We start from the raw sequence: 23,474 nt of genomic DNA on the forward strand, positions 1-23,474 counted from the left end.
TCCGCCACTGCTCCGCAACAGACAGAGCATGCTGCGGACACCAAATTCCGCTCCGCAGCCTATGCTCCGCAGCGGAATTTTACGCCTCGTCTAAACGAACACTGCTAAATTAAAGTGTAAGTCAATGGACAAACGGCTCCGCTGCGGATTAACGCTGCGGAGTATCCGCAGCGGAATTTAAGTGAAATTCCGCCACGTGTGAACCCAGCCTTAGTGTTAATTGACCCATGTTGGGTCATGTGAATTATAGTAGGAATTCTCTGGTCGAATTCCTAAAAGAGTTATCCGAATGTTTCGGATTAAATTGCATTTAATTAATGTTAAATAAATAAACGGCTGCTGTGGCCATTTCACATCCAACCTCGGTTGTCACGTGTCTTTATTGGGAAGGGGGCGAAAGAAGGGGAATAAAGGTAAAATGGTTACTCAGCACATGACTCTACTTAGGCTAGTCAAGATGGCTCTGTCCTCTCTACCTCCTGACAGATACACAAAGATATATTCTGCAGATTATTACACCACTGACCTCTCTGGAGATCTGCAGAACATTGCTCCTCTATCTCCTGACAGATACAGAGTGATATATTCTGCAGATTACTACACCACTGACCTCTCTGGAGATCTGCAGAACATTACTACTCTATCTCCTGAAAGATACAGAGTGATATATTCTGTAGATTACTACACCACTGACCTCTCTGGAGATCTGCAGAACATTGCTCCTCTATCTCCTGACAGATACAGAGTGATATATTCTGCAGATTATTACACAACTGACCTCTCTGGAGATCTGCAGAACATTGCTACTCTACCTCCTGAAAGATACAGAGTGATATATTCTGTAGATTACTACACCACTGACCTCTCCGGAGATCTGCAGAACATTGCTCCTCTACCTCCTGACAGATACATAGTGATATATTCTGCAGATCATTACACCACTGACCTCTCTGGAGATTTGCAGAACATTACTCTGTCCTCTCTACCTGTTGATAGATACATAGTGATATATTCTGCAGATTATTACACCACTGACCTCTCTATAGATCTGCAGAACATTGCTCCTCTACTTCCTGACAGATACATAGTGATATATTCCGCAGATTATTACACCACTGACCTCTCTGGAGATCTGCAGAACATTGCTCCTCTACCGCCTGACAGATACATAGTGATATATTTATTCCGCAGATTATTACACCACTGACCTCTCTGGAGAGCTGCAGAACATTGCTCCTCTACCGCCTGACAGATACATAGTGATATATTCTGCAGATTATTACACCACTGACCTCTCTAGAGATCTGCAGAACATTGCTCCTTTACCCCCTGACAGATACATAGTGATATATTCTGCAGATTATTACACCACTGACCTTTCTAGAGATCTGCAGAACATTGCTCCTCTACCTCCTGACAGATACATAGTGATATATTCTGAAGATTATTACACCACTGACCTTTCTAGAGATCTGCAGAACATTGCTCCTCTACCTCCTGACAGATACATAGTGATATATTCTTCAGATTATTATACCACTGACTTCTCTAGAGATCTGCTGAACATTGCTCCTCTACGTTCTTACAGATACATAGTGATATATTCTGCAGATTATTACACCACGGATTTCTCTAGAGATCTGCAGAACATTGCTCCTGTACCTCCTGATAGATACATAGTGATATATTCTGCAGATTATTACACCATTGACCACTATAGAGATCTGCAGAACATTGCTCTGTCCTCTCTACCTGCTGATAGATACATAGTAATATATTCTGCAGATTATTACACCACTGACATCTCTAGAGATCTGCAGAACATTGCTCCTCTACCTCGTGACAGATACATAGTGATATATTCTTCAGATTATTACACCACTGACATCTCTAGAAATCTGCAGAACATCGCTCCTCTACCTCCTGACAGATACATAGTGTTGTATTCTGCAGATTATTACACCACTGACATCTCTAGAAATCTGCAGTACATCGCTCCTCTACCTCCTGACAGATACATAGTGATATATTCTGCAGATTATTACACCACTGACCTCGCTGGAGATCTGCAGAACATTGCTCTGTCCTCTCTACCTCCTGACAGATACATAGTGATATATTCTGCAGATTATTACACCACTGACCTCTCTAGAGAATCGCAGAACATTGCTCCTCTACCTCCTGACAGATACATAGTGATATATTCTGCAGATTATTACACCACTGACTTCTCTGGAGATCTGCAGAATATTGCTCTCTCCTCTCTACCGCCTGACAGATACATAGTGATATATTCTGCAGATTATTACACCACTGAAATAGAGATCTGCAGAACATTGCTCCTCTACCTCCTGACAGATACATAGTGATATATTCTGCAGATTATTACACCACTGACCTCTATGGAGATCTGCAGAACATTGCTCCTCTACCTCCTGACAGATACATAGTGATATATTCTGCAGATTATTACACCACTGACTACTCTAGAGATCTGCAGAACATCGCTCCTCTACCTCCTGACAGATACATAGTGATATATTCTGCAGATTATTACACCACTGACCTCTCTGGAGATCTGCAGAACATTGCCCTGTCCTCTCTACCTCCTGACAGATACATAGTGATATGTTCTGCAGATTATTACACCACTGACCTCTCTGGAGATCTGCAGAACATTGCTTCTATACCTCCTGACAGATACATAGTGATATATTCTGCAGATTATTACACCACTGACGTCTCTGGAGATCTGCAGAACATTGCTCCTATACCTCCTGACAGATAAATAGTGATATATTCTGCAGATTATTACACCACTGACCTCTCTGGAGATCTGCAGAACATTGCTCCTATACCTCCTGACAGATAAATAGTGATATATTCTGCAGATTATTACACCACTGACCTCTCTGGAGATCTGCAGAACATTGCTCCTATACCTCCTGACAGATACATAGTGATATATTCTGCAGATTATTACACCACTGACCTCTCTGGAGATCTGCAGAATATTGCTCTGTCCTCTCTACCTGCTGATAGATACTTATTGATATATTCTGCAGATTATTACACCTGACTTTTCCACACCCTTATGATCCATGTAGATAAAAGGCTCCCTGGATAAATTCCCCAATATATATATGAAAACACTAAAAATTGTAAAGAAAATATATGTTTATTCCAGAATCCAGTAGAATTGCTGTGCGGTTTTCTCCGGCCCTTTAACATGTGATGATCTGTGACATGAAGAAGAGGAGGGTCCTTCTTCACACGTGGATATGGCCGCCAGTCCACCCTTACACAGCTCAGTCCTGGATCATAAGAGAGCGTAAAACATTTTTCTATTTTTTCACAGTTGTATCCTAGAAAAGACAAAAAATCTGAATTAGACCAAAAATTCACAAAACCTTCACCACAAGGAGATGAAGACGGAGCAGAAGACGTCGGACTTACCGGATCTCGCTTCTGTTCTGCACGTCACTGGTTCTCAGCGCTGGAGGAGTCTTCATGACAATTTCAGATGGTTTAGGTGGTAAAGACCACCATGTTGGGGTGACAAAAGATGGTGAATGGGCCCCGAGCGATAGATGGAACAGAACAGGCCTCTTTCTCTCCCGGGGGTTCGGGGCCCTGATGGTAAATGGGCCCCGAGTGGCAGATGGAATTAAAATGCCCACTTTCTCTTCCGGGGGTTTGAGGCCCTGGTGGTAACAGTAACCCCTGAAAGGTCCTCCATCTCCACATCCTCTGGAAGTTGGCGTCCGCGAACTTCTTTTTTGTCTTTCTTATCCTCCATATCCTCCATCTCTATATCATCAGGAAATTGACGTCCGCCAACCTCCATTTTCTCGTCCTCCTCCACGTCCTCCATCTCTATATCATCAGGAAATTGACGTCCGCCAACCTCCATTTTCTCTACAATCCTCATCTTGAAAAACATCTTCACTATCCTCCTCTTCTTCAAAGACACCTTCATGATGAGAGCCAGCAAGAGAAACCGACACCGTGGTCAATGTGTGACCCCAATTTATAGACTTGATGATGTCATAAGATGTTTACACATCCAGATTAACCCTTTCACGACCAAGGACGAAAATGCACGTCCTGGTCGGCTGCTAGTTCCCGCTCCAGGACGTGCATTTTCGTCCGCATTTCAAACTGTCACTCTGTGTAAACACAGAGTGACAGACCCGCGCTGACAGCTGTCCTAGACAGCTGAGACATCAGTCTTGCCGGACAGCGGACCATCGCCGCTGCTTTCGGCAGTTAACCCCTTAAGTGCGGCGACGGATTGCCGTCGCCGCATTTAAGTGGTTTGAAGCACATCGGCAGCCCCCACGAAGTGATCGTGGGGGCTACCGATGCTTGTCACGGCAATCGGAGGTCAGATAATGACCTCCGGGTTGCCATGCACGGAAGCCTCGGAGGAACAGCCTCCGGCCGTTCCTCCTCTGCTTCCTGTCAGTGTGACTGTCACGTCACAATGACAGTTGGAGTACATTACACTACGTGTGTAGTGTAATGTACTCTAGCAGCGATCAAAGCTGCAAGACTAAGTGTCCCCTAGTGGGACAAGTTAAAAAAGTTAAAAAAAAGTAATAAAAATGTTTAAAAAAAAGTGTAAAAATAAAAGTTATAAGTTCTATAAACAGAAAATGCTTTTTTTTCCTATAATAAGACTTTTATTATAGAAAAAAAATGAACACGTTAAAAAAGTACACATATTTGGGATCACCGCGTTCGTAACGACCCCAACTATAAAACTATAATGTTATTTTTCCCGCACAATGAACACCCCAAAAAAAATCAATAAAAAACGACGACAGAATCGCAATTTTTTTGGTCACCACCGCTCCCTAAATAAAGAATAAAAAGTGATCAAAAAGTCGCATATTCCCAAAAATAGTACCAATAAAAACTTCTATCCGTCCCGCAAAAAACAAGCCCTTACACAGCTTTTTTGACTAAAAAATAGAAAAATGATGTCTCTCAGAATATGGGGACACAGAAATTTTTTTGGTTTATAAATAAGTCATTTTATTGTGCAAACGCTAAAAAAAAGGACCAAACCTATATACATATGGTATCGCCGTAATCGTACCGACCCGCAGAATAAAGTAAAAATGTCATTTATAGCGTACGGTGAGCGCCGCAAAAAGAAAACCTAAAAAACGGTGTCAGAATTCCTGTTTTTTGCTCAGGATTGCAAAAAAATTGAACAAAAAGTGATAAAAAAAAAAATCACACGTACCCCAAAATGGTACCAATGAAAACTACAGATTGTCCTGCAACAAATAAGCCCTCGCAGCTCCGGTGGTGAAAAAATAAAAAAGTTCTGGCTCTCAGAATACGGCAATGCAAAATGTTCCAAAAGTGGATAAGATCGGGCGCCATTTATCAGTGCGACACCAGTCACATATCTATGAAATATTATTTATTTACCCCATTATTGTACCCTCTTATTATGCCCTGATATACCCCGCACAGATTACATATGTCCCCACATTATAAACTGAAATACCAGCGAAACCCAAAACAGAAAAACTACCAAGCAAAATCTGCGCTCCAAAAGCAAAATGGCGTCCCTCCCTTCTGAGGTCTGCAGCGTCCCCAAGCAGCAGTTTGCGCCTACACATACGGCGTCGCCATACCCGAGAGAACCCGCTTAATGTTTTATGAGGTATTTGTCTTCTGTGGCACACACTGGGCACAACATATTATGCACTAAAATGGCATATCAGTGGAAAATTGCAATTTTCACTTTGAACCATCCGCTGCGCATTAACCCCTTTGTGCACTATGACTTAATTGCCCGTCATGGTGCGGCGGTTGATGTATGGAGCCGGCTCACGTGCTGAGCCCGCTCCATACGCTGCGGGTGTCAGCTGTGTATTACAGCAGGCCCCCTCGGTACTAGCGGACAGGAACAGCGATCGCTCTGTTACAGAAGCATGTAAGAATAACAATACACTGCAATACATTAGTATTGCAGTGTATTGTACCAGCGATCCAATGATCGCTGGATCAAGTCCCCTAAGGGGATTGATTAATAAAATGTGTAGAAGAATTATAATTATTAGTAGTGAGATTTTTTTTTTGAAAGTTAAAAAAACAAAACACCTTTTCGCATTTTTCTTCTAAAGTAATGTAAAAAAATGAACAAAATTGGTATCGCTACGTCCGTAAAAGTCTGAACTATTACAATATACCATTATTTAATTTGCACACCTTAAAAAAAAATTATAATTGAAACCGCCAAAATCTCAGTTTTTTTTTGTCACCTTCGCTCTAAAAGAAAAATGTAATACAACTTTTGAATCACTTTTTATGTACCAAAAAATGGTACCAATAAAACCTGCAGCTCCTCCCGCAAGAAGTAAGCCCTCACACCGCTCTATTGATGGAAAAATAAAAAAGTTATGGCTCTTGGAAAGCGGGGAGGGAAAAATCTAAAATATGAAAGCAAAAACTGGATCAGTCCTGAAAGGGTTAATTCATTTCTAATGAAAAAACGTATGACCCCATGTGGGGTATTTCCGTACTCGGGAGAAATTGCTTTATAAAAAATGGTTGTTTTTTTCCTCCTTTATCCCTTGTGAAAATTAGAAAATTCAACATTTTAGTGGAAAAATTTTGATATTAATTTTCGCGCCCTAATTCTAATAAACTCTGCAAAAGACCCGTGGGGTGTAAATGCTCACTATACCCCATGAAAAATTCCTTGAAGGTTTTTCCAAAATGGGATCACTTTTGGGGGGTTTCCCCTGTTTTGGTCCCTCCAGTGCATTGCAAATGCGACATGGCAACGAAAACCATTCCAGCAAAATCATAAATCCAAATGGCGCTCCTTCCCTTCTGAGCCCTGCTGTGGGTCCAAACAGCAGTTTATTACCACATATGGGGTATTGTCGTAATCGGGAGACATTGCTTTACAAATGTTGGGGTGCATTTTCTTCGTTATTCCTTGTAAATAATAAAAATTTCTATGTTGTTTCAGAAAAAAAGTACATTTTAATTTTTACAGACTAATTCCAATATATTTAGCGAAAAACCTGTGTGGTCAAAATGCTAACTATACCCCTAGATAAATAACTTAAGGGGTCTAGTTTTCGAAATGGGGTCGTTTATGGGGAGTTTCTATTGTTCTGGCAGCTCAAAGCCTCTCCAAATGTACAGTGGGGCCTAAAACATTTTCAAGCAAAATAGGAGTCCTGAAAGCCTCCGGGTGCTCCCTTCTTTTGGGGCCCTGCCGTGTGTCCAAACAACGCATTAGGGCCACAATGTGGGTATTTTTGAAAACAGGAGAAAGAGGGTGATAGATTTTGGGGTGTGTTTCTTCATTTTCATGTTCGCTTTACAAAGAAATCGGTCTTCAAACAAATACTTTTATGAAAAAAGTGAAATTATTTTCTTTTTCACCTGATATGCATTAAATTTAGCAAAGAACTGTGGGGTCAAAATAATTACTATACACCTAAATAATTACGTTATGGGGTCTAGTTTTCTAAATGGGGTCGTTTATGGGGAGTTTCTATCGTTCTGGCAGCTCAAAGCCTCTCCAAATGTACAGTGGGGCCTAAAACATTTTCAAGCAAAATAGGAGTCCTGAAAGCCTCCGGGTGCTCCCTCCCTTTCGGGCCCTGTCGTGTGTCCAAGCAATGCATTAGGGTCACAATGGGGGCATTTTTGAAAACAGGAGAAACAGGGTGATATATTTTGGGGTGTGTTTCTTCATTCTCATGGTCGCTTTACACAGAAATCGGTCTTCAAAGTGATACTTTTATGAAAAAAGTGTTTTTTGTTTTTTTTTCACCTGCTATGCATTAAATTTAGCAAAAAACTGTGGGGTCAAAGTACGCACTACACCCCTAGATAAATACCTTAAGGGGTCTAGTTTTCTAAATGGGGTCGTTTATGGGGAGTTTCTATCGCTCTGGTAGCTCAAAACCTCTCCAAATGTACAGTGGGGCCTAAAACATTTTCAAGCAAAATATGAGTCCTGAAAGCCTCCGGGTGCTCCCTCCCTTTTCGGGCCCTGTCGTGTGTCCAAGCAATGCATTAGGGTCACAATGGGGGCATTTTTGAAAACAGGAGAAACAGGGTGATAGATTTTGGGGTGTGTTTCTTCATTCTCATGGTCACTTTACACAGAAATCGGTCTTCAAAGTGATACTTTTATGAAAAAAGTGAAATTATATTTTTTTACGCCTGCTTTGCATGAATTCTTACAAAAAAACTGTGGGGTCAAAATACTTACAACACCCCTTAATAAATACCTTAAGGGGTGTAGTTTTCAAAATGGGGTCACTTGTGGGGGTTTCCACCATTCTGACAGCTATGAGCCTCTGAAAACCTGGCTTGGTGCAGGAAAACAAAATGTACTTCAAAATGTATAAAATTATTACTAAATTTGTAAGTCTTCCAAATTGCTCAAAAAAAATTTTTTTTTTTCAAAAGTGCTGCCAAAATAGAGTAAAGAGATGGAAATATATATTTAATTAAAAAAATTGTGCAGTATGTATGTACATATGTGACATATTGCAGTTAAAGATAGGGAAAAATGATCATTTTTACAAAATTTCTTCAATTTCTCTATTTTTTAATTAATTTCCGCAAATCGTATCAGTCTACTTTTACCACTAAAATAAAGTACAACATGTGACGAAAAAACAATGTCAGAATTACTTGGATATTCAAAACTTTCACAGAGTTATTCTCTGATAAAGTCAGACATACCAGATTTGACAAATCTGGCTTGGTCATTAAGGTACAAACATGCCCGGTCATTAAGGAGTTAAGAGGTGTAGAGAAATAGAATCTGCCCGCATTCTAGATGACATCACAAGAAGCGTATCTCAGTGAACCGGTGGCCATATAAAACGTAATATGGTACAAGAATACAGACAGTAGGGTCTCACTACACCCTCTGGGGAAGTTTCTATCACCTCAAAGAATTCTCAAATCAATGTGGTCAATTCCACTGGCTTTCTTAAACGTAATCGCACCCATAAAACGTACAACACGGGCATTTACATATACAGTAAAAATGAAACAAAACCATTTTTTTCATAAAAAGTGGGTTTTATTTTGTACAAGTGGGAAAAAAAATACACATATGTGGTATCACCACGATCGTAACGACCAGAGCAATAAAGTTAACACATTATTTAAACAGCATGGTGAAGACCGTAAAAAACTAAAAAAAATTAAAAAAACATGGCAAAAGTGTTTTTTTTTTACCCCCCACAAAAAATATAATAAAAGTTAATCAATATATCATATGTACCCAAAAATGGTGCCATTAAAGAAAATAACAAGTCTGGCAAAAAAAAAAAAAGCCCTTATACTGCGTTATTGACGGAACAATACAAAAATTACGGCTCTTGGAAAGCGGAGATGCAAAAACCAATTATTTTTGTTTAAAAATATTTTTAATGTGCAACTAAAATTTATATTCACCAAACCCGGTAAATTGCACAACAAGCAGAGCAGATGGGGCCTCTTTTAGCCTTTAAGATTAACGGGCAGGAGCGGCGGCGTGATACAGTGATTGTAAGTCTGTATCCTACAAAACAGAGAACGGCAGGGGTCTCTGTCATAGGTTTCAACTAGATCCGCGTCCTGATAGGCCGTATAACCCCTAAGTCTACAAAGTCAATAGCGAGTGCAGCATCTAAGTGGTTGACAGAGGGAGGGGGCTTCTTCTATACAATTGCAAGTGATCGCGGGGGTGCCAATGGTTGCTATGGCAACTGGGGGCCTAACAATGGCCTCCTGGCCTGCCATGTACAGAAGCCTATTAGGCCCTGCCAGAATGCAGTGTATTATACCAGCTAAGAGGTGATCGGATCCTCAAGTCCCCTAGTGGGACAAAAAACTAAAAAAAATGCTTTAGAAAAATAAATAAACAAAAATTGCCACTCTCTCTTTATAAAGTCATTATTAAAAAAATATATAAACCTATACACAACTGGTATTGCCACATCCATAAAGACACAAAAATAATCACATCATTTATCCTGCGTGGTAAACGCTGTAAGAAAAATATTTAAAAAAATTACAGATATTCTGTTTTTTGGTCACATCACCTCCAAAACATTGGAATATAAAGCTACCAAAAAAATGTACCCCAAGATGGTACCAATAAAAACTACAGCATGTCCCGCAAAAAACGCGCCCTCACAGCTCTGCGGATGGAAAAATAAAAAGTTATGGCTCTCAGAATATGGCAACTTTATGTGTTTTTATTGTGAAAAAGAAGTAAAACATAAAAAAAAACTATATAAATTTGGAATGGCCGTAATCGCAGTGATCCGCCGAATAAAGTTAACATGTCGTTTATACCGCCCGGTGAACGCTGTAAAAAATACAACGCCACAATTGCTGTTTTATGATCACCTTGAATCTCGAGAAATTGAATAAAAAAAATATCCTGATATGCAGGCCACAGGGGCTGGCTGGCACATTTTAGCCTGGGGTGCAAGCCCACAGCACTGGACCAAGAGTAGCGGCCCATCCTTAACCTGTTTACCTCCACCTTCACTATAAAGGCGGCAGAGGAAACTGGGCTTTAAATTGTTAAAAGACGGCAGCTGATTGTGTCTTCATGTTGGGATTGCACACGCAAACTAATCCCGCTTAGGGCCTGTTCACACCTCCATCAGTGTTTCCGTTGAGCAGCAGAACAACAAAAATATCGTCTGGTTTCAAGTCATGGTGTCCGTGGTTATACCAAAAACAAAAGCGCAGCAGGCTGCGCTATTGTTTCCGGTATTTTTACCCAGATCTGTGATAGAACCTCCAAAGCAGATGTGAATCTGCTCTTACCTGCATATTGTTTCTGAATACATTCCGCCACACAATGATCATATAGTGAATAATATTACCATACTGTTACTGAATAAAAACACTGAACAAAACCAGGGGCGTAGCTAGGAAAGACTGGGCCCCATAGCAAACTTTTGACTGGGCCCCCCCCTCCCCTGAGTGTCACACAACCCCCCCTTGTAGATAGTGCCTTTTTTACAGCCCCCCCTGTAGATAACGCCATACAGCCCCCACTGTAGAGAACGCCATACAGCCCCCCTGTAGATAGCGCCTTACAGCCCCCCTGTAGATAACGCCATACATCCCCCTGTAGATAACGCCATACAGCCCCCCTGTAGAGAACGCCATACAGCCACCTGTAGAGAACGCCATACAGCCCCCCTGTAGATAACGCCATACAGCCCCCCTGTAGATAACGCCATACAGCCCCCCTGTAGATAACGCCATACAGCCCCCCCTGTAGATAACGCCATACAGCCCCCCTGTAGATAACGCCATACAGCCCCCTGTAGATAACGCCATACAGCCCTCTCCTGTAGATAACGCCATACAGCCCCCTGTAGATAACACCATACAGCCCCCCTGTAGATAACGCCATACAGCCCCACTGTAGAGAACGCCATACAGCCCCCCTGTAGATAGCATCATACATCCCCCTGTAGATAACGCCATACAGCCCCCCCTGTAGATAACGCCATACAGCCCCCCTGTAGATAACGCCATACAGCCCCCCTGTAGATAACGCCATACAGCCCCCTGTAGATAACGCAATAGAGCCCCCCTGTAGAGAACGCCATACAGCCCCCTGTAGGTAACGCCATACAGCCCCCCCTGTAGGTAACGCTACACGGCCCCACTGTAGGTAACGCTATACAGCCCCCCACTTTAGGTAATGCCATACAGCTCCCCCCCCTTGTAGGTAAGGCCATACAGCCCACCTCCTTGTAGGTAACGCCATACAGCCCCCCAATGTAGGTAACACCATACAGCCCCCCCTGTAGGTAACACCATACAGCCCCCCCTGTAGGTAATGCCATACAGCCCCCCCTGTAGGTAACGCCATACAGCCCCCCCTGTAGGTAACGCCATACAGCCCCAAACCCCCAAAAATATCTGACCTATAGTGTGTCCTACAAAAGACATGTATCCCCTATCCACAGGATAGGGGATACATGTGTGATCGCTGGCAGCGATAGGGAGAACGGGGGACCGAAAGTCCCCCAAGTTCTCCATGACTAACCTCAGACTTCAGGAGTCTGCGCAGCTCAATAGAAATGAAAGGAGCGCTGGTCACGCATGCGCACAAGCGCGACCGGCGCTCCATTCATTTCTACGGAGCTGCCGACACAGACCCCGGAAGTCCGAGGTTTGTGATGGAGAACTTCAGGGGACTTTCGGTCCCCCGTTCTCCCTATGGCTGCAAGCGATCACACATGTATCCCCTATCCTGTGGATAGGGGATACATGTCTTTTGTAGGAACAACCCCTTTAATGGCAGAGCGGGGAGATACCTCCCTGCTCTGCCATAGTGTTTAGTGGCGTCGCGCTGTAGTAGCCATAGCGGCAGCTAGCGGAGCCTCCGGCCATGGTGGGGGCCCGTACCGGCGGGCGACACGGGCCCCCTCATGCCGCGTGCCCCGTAGCAGCTGCTACGGCCGCTACGGCTTTAGTTACGCCACTGCATATAGTCATAGATGCCGGTCCTACACAGGGGCTCTGTGTAGGACCAGTATAAGTAATTACAGCACAGTGACATCCAGTGACGATATAGGGGTAGATACCAGTCCTATACAGGAGCCCTACAGACCATATAAGTGATTACAGTACAATGACCATATAGTGGTAGACACCGGTTCTACACAGGGGCTCTACAGGCAATATAAGTGATTAAAGTATAGTGACATCCAGTGACCATATAGTGGTAAATACTGTTCCTACACAGGTCTGTAGACCATATACAGCACAGTGACATCCAGTGACTCAGAGGTGATGTCTTCTCAGATTAGATTTGTTCATTTTCCCTTTTCTTCTCCATCCTGCCCAGAGCGCTATGACGACTTCTTCTAGCCACGATCGCCTCTGCAGAATTTAAAATACAGACAAGTTGGTTTCCTGCTTTTCTAGCATTCATCCCACCTATGCCGCATCCTCTAAACAAACTCGTCACCCACAGTGCCCCAGATAGTAATAATGATACCCACTTTGTGCTCCACACAATAATAGTGCCCCCTTTGTGCAATCATATAGTAAACGTGCCTCCTTTATGCCCCCCATACAGTAATGCTGCCATTAACAGGCCCCCTTCTCCTCCTGGCCCAGTTGTGATTGTAGTTGTTGCTACCAGACCCAGATGGGAAAGGGACCCCCAGATAACAGTGGGCTGATATTTTTATCCTCTGACAGGAGACCCTGTGGGGATGGTGGCCCTAGGCATTTGCCCAGTTTGACCCCCTCCTAACACCAGCCCAGTAGAAAAGTGTTCTAACAGGCGTCACAGGTGTAGCGCAGCCATGGGGGTGGTCATGAGAATGATGGGGTCCTAAAAATCTACTGGTGGACCTGCCCAGCCCAGCTCACCCCTCGCAGGCCAGAGGGGAACATTACATTAGTTTCATGAGGTCATTATGAAGGCCCTAATATTTGGGAACCAGGTAGGGGAGGGCCCGACCACATCTGCCCGAAGCGAGGGCACCCGGTTTATACTAGCACAATATTTTCCCAGCAACGTTTTCTAAACTGTAAAGAAAGAAAGGATCTAAAAAGAAGCAGAGCGTGTCAGAAAAGAGGGATAAGAAAGGACACCATCTATCAGTGAAACACCTGCCCCATAATACCTGGCTTGTTCACACAGAATTGCATCATAGCTTGCCACACATCTATGTATTATATATATTATTAAAGGCCCCCTAATAAAGGCCCCCTGGTCAGCCATCTTTGTACTCCTTTGAAGCCCTGCCAGAATGATGCATGTTATGGCAGCCTGGGGGCCTCTTGCAGGGCTTTAAAGGATACTGTCAGTTTAGCGATATACTGCAATACATTAGTATTGCAGTATATCATGTAAGCGATCCAATGATCGCTGGTTCAAGTCCTCTAGGGGGACTAATAAGAAAAAAAAACAGTTAAAGTTTTTCTTAAGGTTCCAAAAAAAAAATGGTTCAAGTTCAAAAACCCCTTTTTCCCATTTTTATTCCATAAAGCAATGTTAAAAAAAAAATTAACGTTAACATAACTAGTGTCGCCGCGTCCATAAAAGTCTGAACTATCATAATATAGCGTTATTTAACTCGCTTGGTGAAAGCTGTAAACAAAAAAAATATATATATATATATATATAAAATGTAAAAAGCAAATTGCTGGGGCGTGGCTTAGCGCGCAGCGAGAGCGGTCGCATGTTCTAGGAGCTCCGCAGTGAACCCGCGCCAATGTTATCCTGCAGACATCCTGAGGCCTCCTAAGGCTTTAAAAATACCGTCCAAACGATCTAGATGGTCGAGGGTGACTACCGGAGCCAGTATGAGCCCCACCAGAGGTCAGTCGGCCGCGGAGAAGCTGCAAGGCTTTGCACGGGGTGAGGGGCAAGATGGCGGCCGCCCTCCTCTGCCTCAGCGCTCTAAAGGAGGAGAAGCATGCTAAAACAAGATTTTACGCCTGACACGCAGGCTACCGGAAATTACTTATAATGGGGCAAAAGTCTCTATATTCCCTGACCTCGGCTGACTTGCAAAAGAGACGTGCGACATTTCTTGCTGTTAAGAGGCGCCTGAGAGATCTGGGTATTCCATACTCCATGTCATATCCAGCTAGGTTGCGAATTGTGGATGGAGAAAGATCCGTTTTTTTTCAACTCCCCGCAGGATGCTGATGAATGGGTGAGAAGCAAGCGCCCACCTCGACGGAACTAATTCTGCCTGATAACACAGATGGAGTTTCGTGTAAGGATGACTGATGATGTTGGGCTATACTGAATCACCGGACTTCCATGACTAATCGTAGGATTTCGGGAACATTCCATTCTGATGGTGATCTGGACTGGGTCTGACAGAGATCGGTTAGACCTACTGCCTGGCTAGTGCGACTTTTTGTGTCCTTGGATTTGTGGGGCGCCATACCTGAGGAGGCTGCCGCACGTCCCCTTAATGGTGGAAGCTTAACTAAGTTGCTGTTTGGCGCGGGTATTACCCCCGTATACTTAAATGCCACGTTTTTGGGCACGCTCCGGCAATGTAACATGCATCTACATGCATTGTCGGTATTGTTCTACTATTTACAATCTGTTCTTTTGGGTTCTAGGTTGGAATGTGCCTTGGGTGCGGGCAGTTATGATACCACTCATGTACAAATGTAAACGCATAAGGGATGCACCGAATAATTATCAGCTGCTTCTGAGAAAGGCGGGATTGTTGATGTATTTCAGGCATTGTGGATCTCTCCTACATGTGAGAAGTATATTTTATGAATGTCTTCTTTAACTGTAATGTCGTGGAATGTGAGGGGTATGGGCAGCCCGCAGAAGAGAGTAATATTGTATGGTTATATTCGCAAAGTTAACCCTCATATATTGTGCCTCCAGGAGACGCATTTAACACCTGCTAAAATGAAAACTGTTCTTAGGCCCTGGGTCCAGTGGTCTAGCCACTCATATCACACATCGTACTCGAGGGACGTGTTCATTTTGGTACACAAATCTGTGAGATGGGAAGCTATCCATACTAAAACCGATAGTGAGGGTACATTCCTCCACCAGCATCTTTACAGATTTTGCATATGGCGGCTACCTTTGCTGCAACATATCCGACTGCTAAAGTGTTGGGCATGGGAGATTTTAACATGGTTGTGAACTGCAGTCTGGATAGGTTTAGTGCTTCTTCTGGGCAGGACCATGTACCCTCCGCCATATCTGTACTGGGTTTACTGTTTGCTGAGATGGGATGGACAGAACTTTACCGATATAAACACCCAACAACTAAAGTGTATTCCTCCCTAGGCAGAAACTCCCTATCCTGCATAGACTATATGTTGGGAAATTCTCTCATTGTACCTTTGGTTGAATCTGTCACTTATAAATCTAGAGCGGCGTCTGATCATTCTCCTATGGTGACCAGCTTTAGTCTCCCTGGCCCCTCCTTACCTAGGAGCTGGAAAATACACCCCTTTTGGTTGACCCTGACAGGCCCTCAGGATAGGATCCCTGAACAACTTGACTTGGATATGTAGAGTCGAGTGATCAGTAATTATTCCTTACCCCCTTAAGAATAATAACACATGACACCAAGGTTGGATTTTAATGGCCACAGCAGCCGTTTATTATAAATTTTATAAAATTAGAAATTTTATAACCAAACCTTAAATAACCTAGAATTCCCCAACATTGGAATTCTTCCAGAATAAACATACCAAACCCTTAACAGGGTCAATATAAATAACACCCATAACATGACCAGGGGAAGCCCTTGAGGTTACCACAACTTAGAAAAGATAGCCATCTGCCACCACCACTTGTTTTTACCTCCAGCCGTAACCCGGCTCGAAGGCACCGCTCACTTCTTGCAGATGGCTTTGCCCATAAAGCACTTCAAAGGGGTAACACCCTAAGAAGCCTTCATATTTTGGGGGACGCATACCCCTGATGCGACCCCCCCACCAGTTTTACTGACCAACCTCAAGGACTCCCCCCGCCACTGCGACATGGACCTTGACCACCTCAAGCCCAAGAGCTCCTCCACACCAACACCCCTCTTTCAATCCCGTCTGCTAGGGCCAAACTCCACAAATCCATCCCCACCTCATTCAAATGCACCCCATCCTGTCTCCAATAACAACCTACACCCGCTTCCAGGTCCCTGTGCCTGACCACCACACCTCGATTTTTTGCCACAAATGCCGACACCGCCCTATTCACTTTTATTCTGGCCTGATTGAGCCTCTCCACGGATCGGGCAAAGCGCCATGTCTTTCTGGGCACAATATCTGACCAGACTATAATCAGGCCCGGGTGTAACGCCCATAAACACAACAAATTGTGCTTAATATCCCTCACCAAATCACGAAAAGGGCGCACACTCAAGTCATTCCCCCCAACATGTAAAACTAAAATCTCGGGAACCCGGTCTAGCTGCGTATACACCTGAAACTCTGGTAACACCCTGGACCAAACCATTCCTCGGAAACCAAGCCAATGCAGGACAGCATCCTCCCGCGGAATCCTCAGTTGTCGACCATCCGGGCGAACTTCCGCCCTTAGTGCGCCCCAATACACAAAGGAGTGCCCCAAGATCCAAACCAGCAAAGGACGCGAACCTGCGAAAGAAAGAAAACACACACATCTTACAAATCCCATTCACACTCTATCTTCCACAGGCACAACATACCCCCTAGCAACCTTTTAACAGTCTGACAGCAAATGAGGCCGAACATAAGTGCGGAAACGGTTAGACTCCCATCTCCCAATACGCCTAACCCCTGACTCATCCAAACCCCATCGCACCGCTTCAGTTGCTGCACCAATTCTAAACGAATGGGAAGAATACTCAGCTGACTTCAACCCAATTGCCAGCAAACAGCGCTTAAACACTGCCCCAAATTGGAACCTGGATAAAAAGGACCTGTCTTCATGCCGCAATAACGGAACCCCCGTTGCCCCCACCTGTACCCCAAAAGCAGACATACACTGTACCGGACACACCGCCGAACGCCCGATAGCAAACAACACAATCCGCGTCCCCTTACCCACCGTGTCAGTTTTTGACCTGCGCATCAGCAAACAACTCCACATCCTCTTGACTTATTCCCCCCGCACGCAACCAACTCGGCGACACCAATTCACCCACTCTAAAAGCCCAAAAAAAGGCTAACGAAAAAACCAAGCGAAACAATCGGACTTCAAAGGCCGAACTACAAACCACCTCCACCGCCGTACCCAACAAGCAAAGAATCCGGTAAGAAACTGGCCGCCGCCGATCTACCGACCCTCTCCCCCTGCGAATACCTTTTAATTCTTGAATCGCCAAAAATTCCTTGGTCACATCTTTTTCGCCATGCAATTTCAAACGAAACGCCACAGCGGACACAAACTTATTCACTTTTGCTACAGACATACCTGACTCATACACATCCCCCAACCAATACAAAAAGGCCACCAGCCTGTCCCGGTCTGACCGGACGTCGCCCAAACCTCTCAACCAAAGCTCCCATTGAGCCCAGCCAGCCCTATATGCTGCCCACGTAGAACTTGCCAATGATCGCTCAATCAATGCTCCTGCCACAGAGAAACCAACTCCCAAAGATGATCCGGGCACACCATGCCAATCTGCTCCGCTCCCGGCGCCAGCTGACGAAAACGATCCCACTGTGAGCGAGAAAGGGCATCAGCAACACAATTGTCAACCCCCGGCACATGCACCGCCACCACCCAAGCATTTAACGACAAACAAACCAGCACCAAATGCCGCAACAGTTGAACCACCGGAGGAGACGACGCCGAGATGTTATTGATAGCCAACACCACCCCCAGATTATCGCAGTGAAAATGAATCTTCTTGTCCCTGAGCCTATCCCCCCAAATGGTCACAGCGACCACGATAGGAAATAGCTCGAGCAGGGCCAGGTTTTTTGTCAGACCGTTTTCCACCCAGCTAACCGGCCACCCCCCAGCACACCACTGGCCACCACAATAGGCCCCAAAACCGCCCCCTCCAGCCGCATCTGTAAACAAGTCCAGATCCACGGAATCGAAAGCCCCAGCCATCCACAGGGACCGCCCGTTGTACTGTCCCAAAAACCGATGTCACACTTCCAAGTCGGCCCGATGCTCCCCTCTCAATCTTACAAAGTGATGCGGTGCCACCACACCAGCAGTCGCCGCCGCCAAACGCCTACTAAACACTCTGCCCATGGGCATGATCCCATACGCAAAGTTTAACTTCCCTAACAATGACTGCAGACTGCGTAATGTGACCTTTTTAAGCCGAGACAACGCCTGAACCTCCAAACGAAGGGCCACCAACTTATCCTCCGGAAGCCTGCATTCCATTAAAACCGAATCGATTTCAATGCCTAAAAAACGAATAACCGTAACATGCCCCTCTGTTTTGTCAGGAGCCAGCGGGACTCCAAAATCCCTCATGACTCTCTGCAACGCAAACAAAATATTGGCGCACATCGCCGATCTGCCCGGGCCAACACACAAAAAATCATCAAGGTAGTGAATAACTGAATTCACACCTGCGACGTCCCGAGTTGCCCATTCCAAAAATGAACTAAATGCCTCAAAATAGGCGCAAGACAGGGAACAACCCATCGGCAAACAATGATCCACAAAAAATTCCCCTCCCAAAAACAACCCAACAACCGTTGACTCTTGGGATGAATCGGCAGTAACCGAAAAGCCGCCTCAATATCAGTTTTTGACAACAAGGCACCTGCACCCGCTTCGCGAACCAACGCCACTGCCTTATCAAACGACGCGTACACCACCGAACACAACACCGGATCAATACCATCATTAACCGATGCACCCCGGGGAAAAGAAAGATGATGTATCAACCGAAACTTGTTCGGCTCACGCTTAGGCACCACACCCAACGGGGAAACAACAAGATCCGACACAGGTGGTTCCACAAAAGGCCCTGACATGCGACCCAAAACCACATCTTTACGAAGTTTTTCAGTCACCACCCCGGCATGCTGATAAGCGAACCGGAGATTCCGACGAGTCACTGGAATGTCATAAGGAGGAGAAGGAATTACAAAGCCCATGCTAAACAGATCCGCAATCAATTGCGCCCCAGCCCTATCCGGATATCTACTTAGAAAGGGGGCCATCCTTTCCAGCTTCACCGGCGTCACCCCCTTGACCAGCTGAACCCCCTGGTCCACCTCCCTTCTTGCCTTTTCGCAAACACTTCGACGCGCCATGAGATGACCCGCTGCAATGGGAACACACGTGCTTGAACTTGCACGCTGCCCCAAATTTACACTGGCCGTCGTTAAACTGCCAGCAGAAACCGAGTTTTGAACCGGAACCTTGACTGGACTAACCGACCTGCCCTACAGACCCTCCGCTCCCTGGAAAGGACTGTCCCGGCTTAACCGGAGCAGTCACCCTCAACCACAATGCGATATTTTTCTGATCCCATCTAATGCTGGGCCGCACCGCCTTCCGCTGCCGAAATTGCTCATCATAACGCAGCCAAGCCATACCGCCATACGCACGATGCGCCTCACCGATAGCATCCATATAAGAAAAAATCGCGGAACAATTTTCCGGCGCCTTTTCCCCAACACTAGCCAAGATCGCGAAGGCCCGCAGCCAATTCACAAATGTTTGCGGAATGAGCCGATAACGCAGACGTTCCTCCTCTTCCTTCTTACTCTCATCCCTCTTCCCTTTATCCAAATTAAATTTTGCCAATGGAAGGAGAGAAAATATCTCCACATACTCGTCCTTCCAAATGCGCTCCTGAACTTTCTGTTTCAAATGCGCCCTCAACGGGCCCTCAAAACAGACATAAACCTCACCTCTTGCTCTATCATCCAACCGCACCCTGTCACCCTCTTGAGCCCCGTCTGTCTGCACCGACACAGCCACCGCCCCCGCACTTGCACCCTATATTGAGGCTGCCCTACCAACGGCGGCGCCGTCCAAATCGCAACCGCGGACACCCCCGCCGATACCGGGGCCTGCGACCTATCTAATCTGTTGACCAGCTCGCGCAAGCATCCCACTAAGTCATCAAGACCGCTACCACCTCCTCCGGAAGACCCGTCAACAGCCGTAGAACCCGCCGCATCCCCTGCACCCCCCAACATGCGCGTATTAGGAGAAGAGAAAGAAGAAAAACACCCACCTGGCTGCTCAGGCGCTGTGATCCCGCTAGCCGGACGAACTTGAACACGCCGATGCTCAACATCGTCTCCTTCTTCTAAGTCACCCGCTGTCTGCGACCGCTGCCCGCACCCACAATGCAAGCACGGAGATCCCTGACCAGACTGTCCCGAAGGGCCGGCCTCCATACTAGCCCTGATGCTGATAGGGCCAGCCGCCTGCTGCCCGTTATGCGGTATTCAGAGCTCAGACCGCACTCCACGGCCCACCGGACTCGCCATTCTTCCGGACTCAGACCTCGAAGCAGCCAGCCCCCTGATTGGCACCTCACCAGGCGGGGCTGCCGACATCCCCGCATCTTGCACCACACCAGATGGAGGGGGGGTATTTGGGAAGCCAGGAGCCAACCCCCCCCCCTAGCCGCCAAGCACCGCCGCAGCTGGGGATTTCTGCCAGGCCGGGACCACCGAGGGGATGCAGCTCTCCCTGGAGACCGGCCTGCACCGACCCTGAAGGGGCTTCCCCTGCGGCGCCGTACCCGCGGGATTTCGTCAGGGCTAAGTCTCCCTGGGGGTCTGGCACGCCGTGACCTGCGAGCAGGCACGACCTCAGGTGAACAGACATCGGACATGATCCCTCCACTAGCCAGAGGGCTGAGCAGCAGAGGGCTGCCTAAATTTAAGTCCAGCACTACAGGGGACGACAGGGAAGAAGCCGCCCCACCCCCCTCCCTGGACACTGCGCGATGAGAGCGCCGGGGCCCAGCTGCCTGGGGCACAGTCAGCCCCACAAGTCTCGTCACCTGCTCCTCGAACCATCCGACATCCTGCTGATCAACTGCCGCCCGGAGTCGCTCCACAAGCTCACTGAAAGATGCCATCTCCAACGAGCAGGTAAGTAAATATAACACTACAACGCTGCTGCTGCTCCTCCTGTTGCTGTGTTACCTCCCGCTGTCTCCCTCGCACTGAGGAAAACAGCGGGAAGCCTGAGACTCCCACCCCCTCCCTCCTCCCTTCCAAACCACTCCCCTTCACTCCCTGCTACTCAACCTTAACCCCTTCCTCACCTGTTCCCTCCTATCCTGTCATGGCGGCCTCCCCTTATTCCCTGCAGTCGGCAGTGCGGCCGCTCATGGAGGTATTTAATATAGAAAATAGCACATTTGAAAATTCCAGCATTGCATGGGATACTGTGAAGGCCTATCTTAGAGGGTGTCTCCGGTCCACTATTTCCTATTTAAAAAAGGACTCTTCCAGAATTGAGTCAGAGTTGGAGAAGCAATGCGCAGCTCTAGAGGGTAAATACACTGCTGATCCCACTGACATAAATAAAGATTTATGGCTGCAAATGGGGCGGAAATACCTATTACTGCTACAGGAAAAGGCAAATAGGAAGATATTTTTGCGAAGCAATCGTATTTTGAGTTGGGTAACCAGTCCAGCAAACTCTTGGCCCACTTAATCCATCAAAACTCTAAAAGCCCGGCTATTCTCAAAATTCACAGTAGCTCTGGGGATTGTTTGATGGACTCCCAAGGAATAGCCGAGGCATTTGTGCAGTTTTACAGGGAGCTATATACCTTTCAATCCAGTTATGATATGTCTGAGTTTCAGTACTATATGGATGGTATTTCGTTCCCAACACTGAGTGTAGAAGGTAGAGCAGCCCTGGAAGCTGATGTGACTGAGGAGAAGATACGGGAATCCTTGAAAGGTATGTCAAAATGGAAAGCATCGGGTATAGAGCAGGGGTCTCAAGCACGCGGCCCGCGGGCCGCATGCGGCCCCTGAGGCTGTCATCTGCGGCCCGCGGGACACAGAGCCGCTAGTATCGGCTCTGCTCCGAGACTCTGGAATTCCCTGACATCGCTGTCCACATATGAACAGCGATGTCTGGGGCTTCCCCAGAGCCGGAGTCCCGGGCAGAGCGCTAGTACAGGCTCTGCTCCGGGACTCTGTGGAATTCCCTGACATCGCTGCCCATATATGGACAGTGTGTCAGGGTCTTGCCAAGAGCGGAGCAGAGCACTGGTGTCGGCTCTGTTCCTGGACTCTGTGGAATTCCCTGACATCGCTGTCCACATATGAACAGCTATGTCTGGGGCTTCCCCAGAGCCGGAGTCCCGAGCAGAGCGCTGGTGTCGGCTCTGCTCCGGGACTCTATGGAATTCCCTGACATCGCTGTCCACATATGAACAGCGATGTCTGGGGCTTCCCCAGAGCCGGAGTCCCGGGCAGAGCGCTAGTACAGGCTCTGCTCCGGGACTCTGTGGAATTCCCTGACGTCGCTGCCCATATATGGACAGTGTGTCAGGGTCTTCCCCAGAGCGGAGTCCCGGGCAGAGCGCTATTATCGGCTCTGCTCCGGGACTCTGGGGGAGCCTCTGACATCGCTGTCCATACATCGACAATGATGTCAGGGGCTTCCCCAGAGCAGGAGTCCCAGTGATGTCAGGAGCACAGCTGGAGTCCCAGGAAGAGCCTACTAGCGCTCTGCCTGGGACTCCAGCTCTGGGGTTGCCCCTGACATCTCTGTCCATATATGGACAGTGATGTCAGGAGCAGAGCTGGAATCCCAGGCAGAGTGCCAGAAGCGGCTCTGCTCCGGGACTCCAGCTCTGGGCAAGCCCCTGACATCACTGGGGCAGCCTCTAAAGAGGGCACTGGGGCAGCCTCTACAGAGGGCACTGGGGCAGCCTCTACAGAGGGCACTGGGTCAGCCTCTAAAGAGGGAACTGGGGCAGCCTCTACAGAGGGCACTGGGGCAGCCTCTACAGAGGGCACTGGGGCAGCCTCTACAGAGGGCACTGGGACAG

Source organism: Rhinoderma darwinii, chromosome 12, assembly GCF_050947455.1.
Source record: "Rhinoderma darwinii isolate aRhiDar2 chromosome 12, aRhiDar2.hap1, whole genome shotgun sequence".
In the NCBI taxonomy this organism is placed as follows: domain Eukaryota; kingdom Metazoa; phylum Chordata; class Amphibia; order Anura; family Rhinodermatidae; genus Rhinoderma; species Rhinoderma darwinii.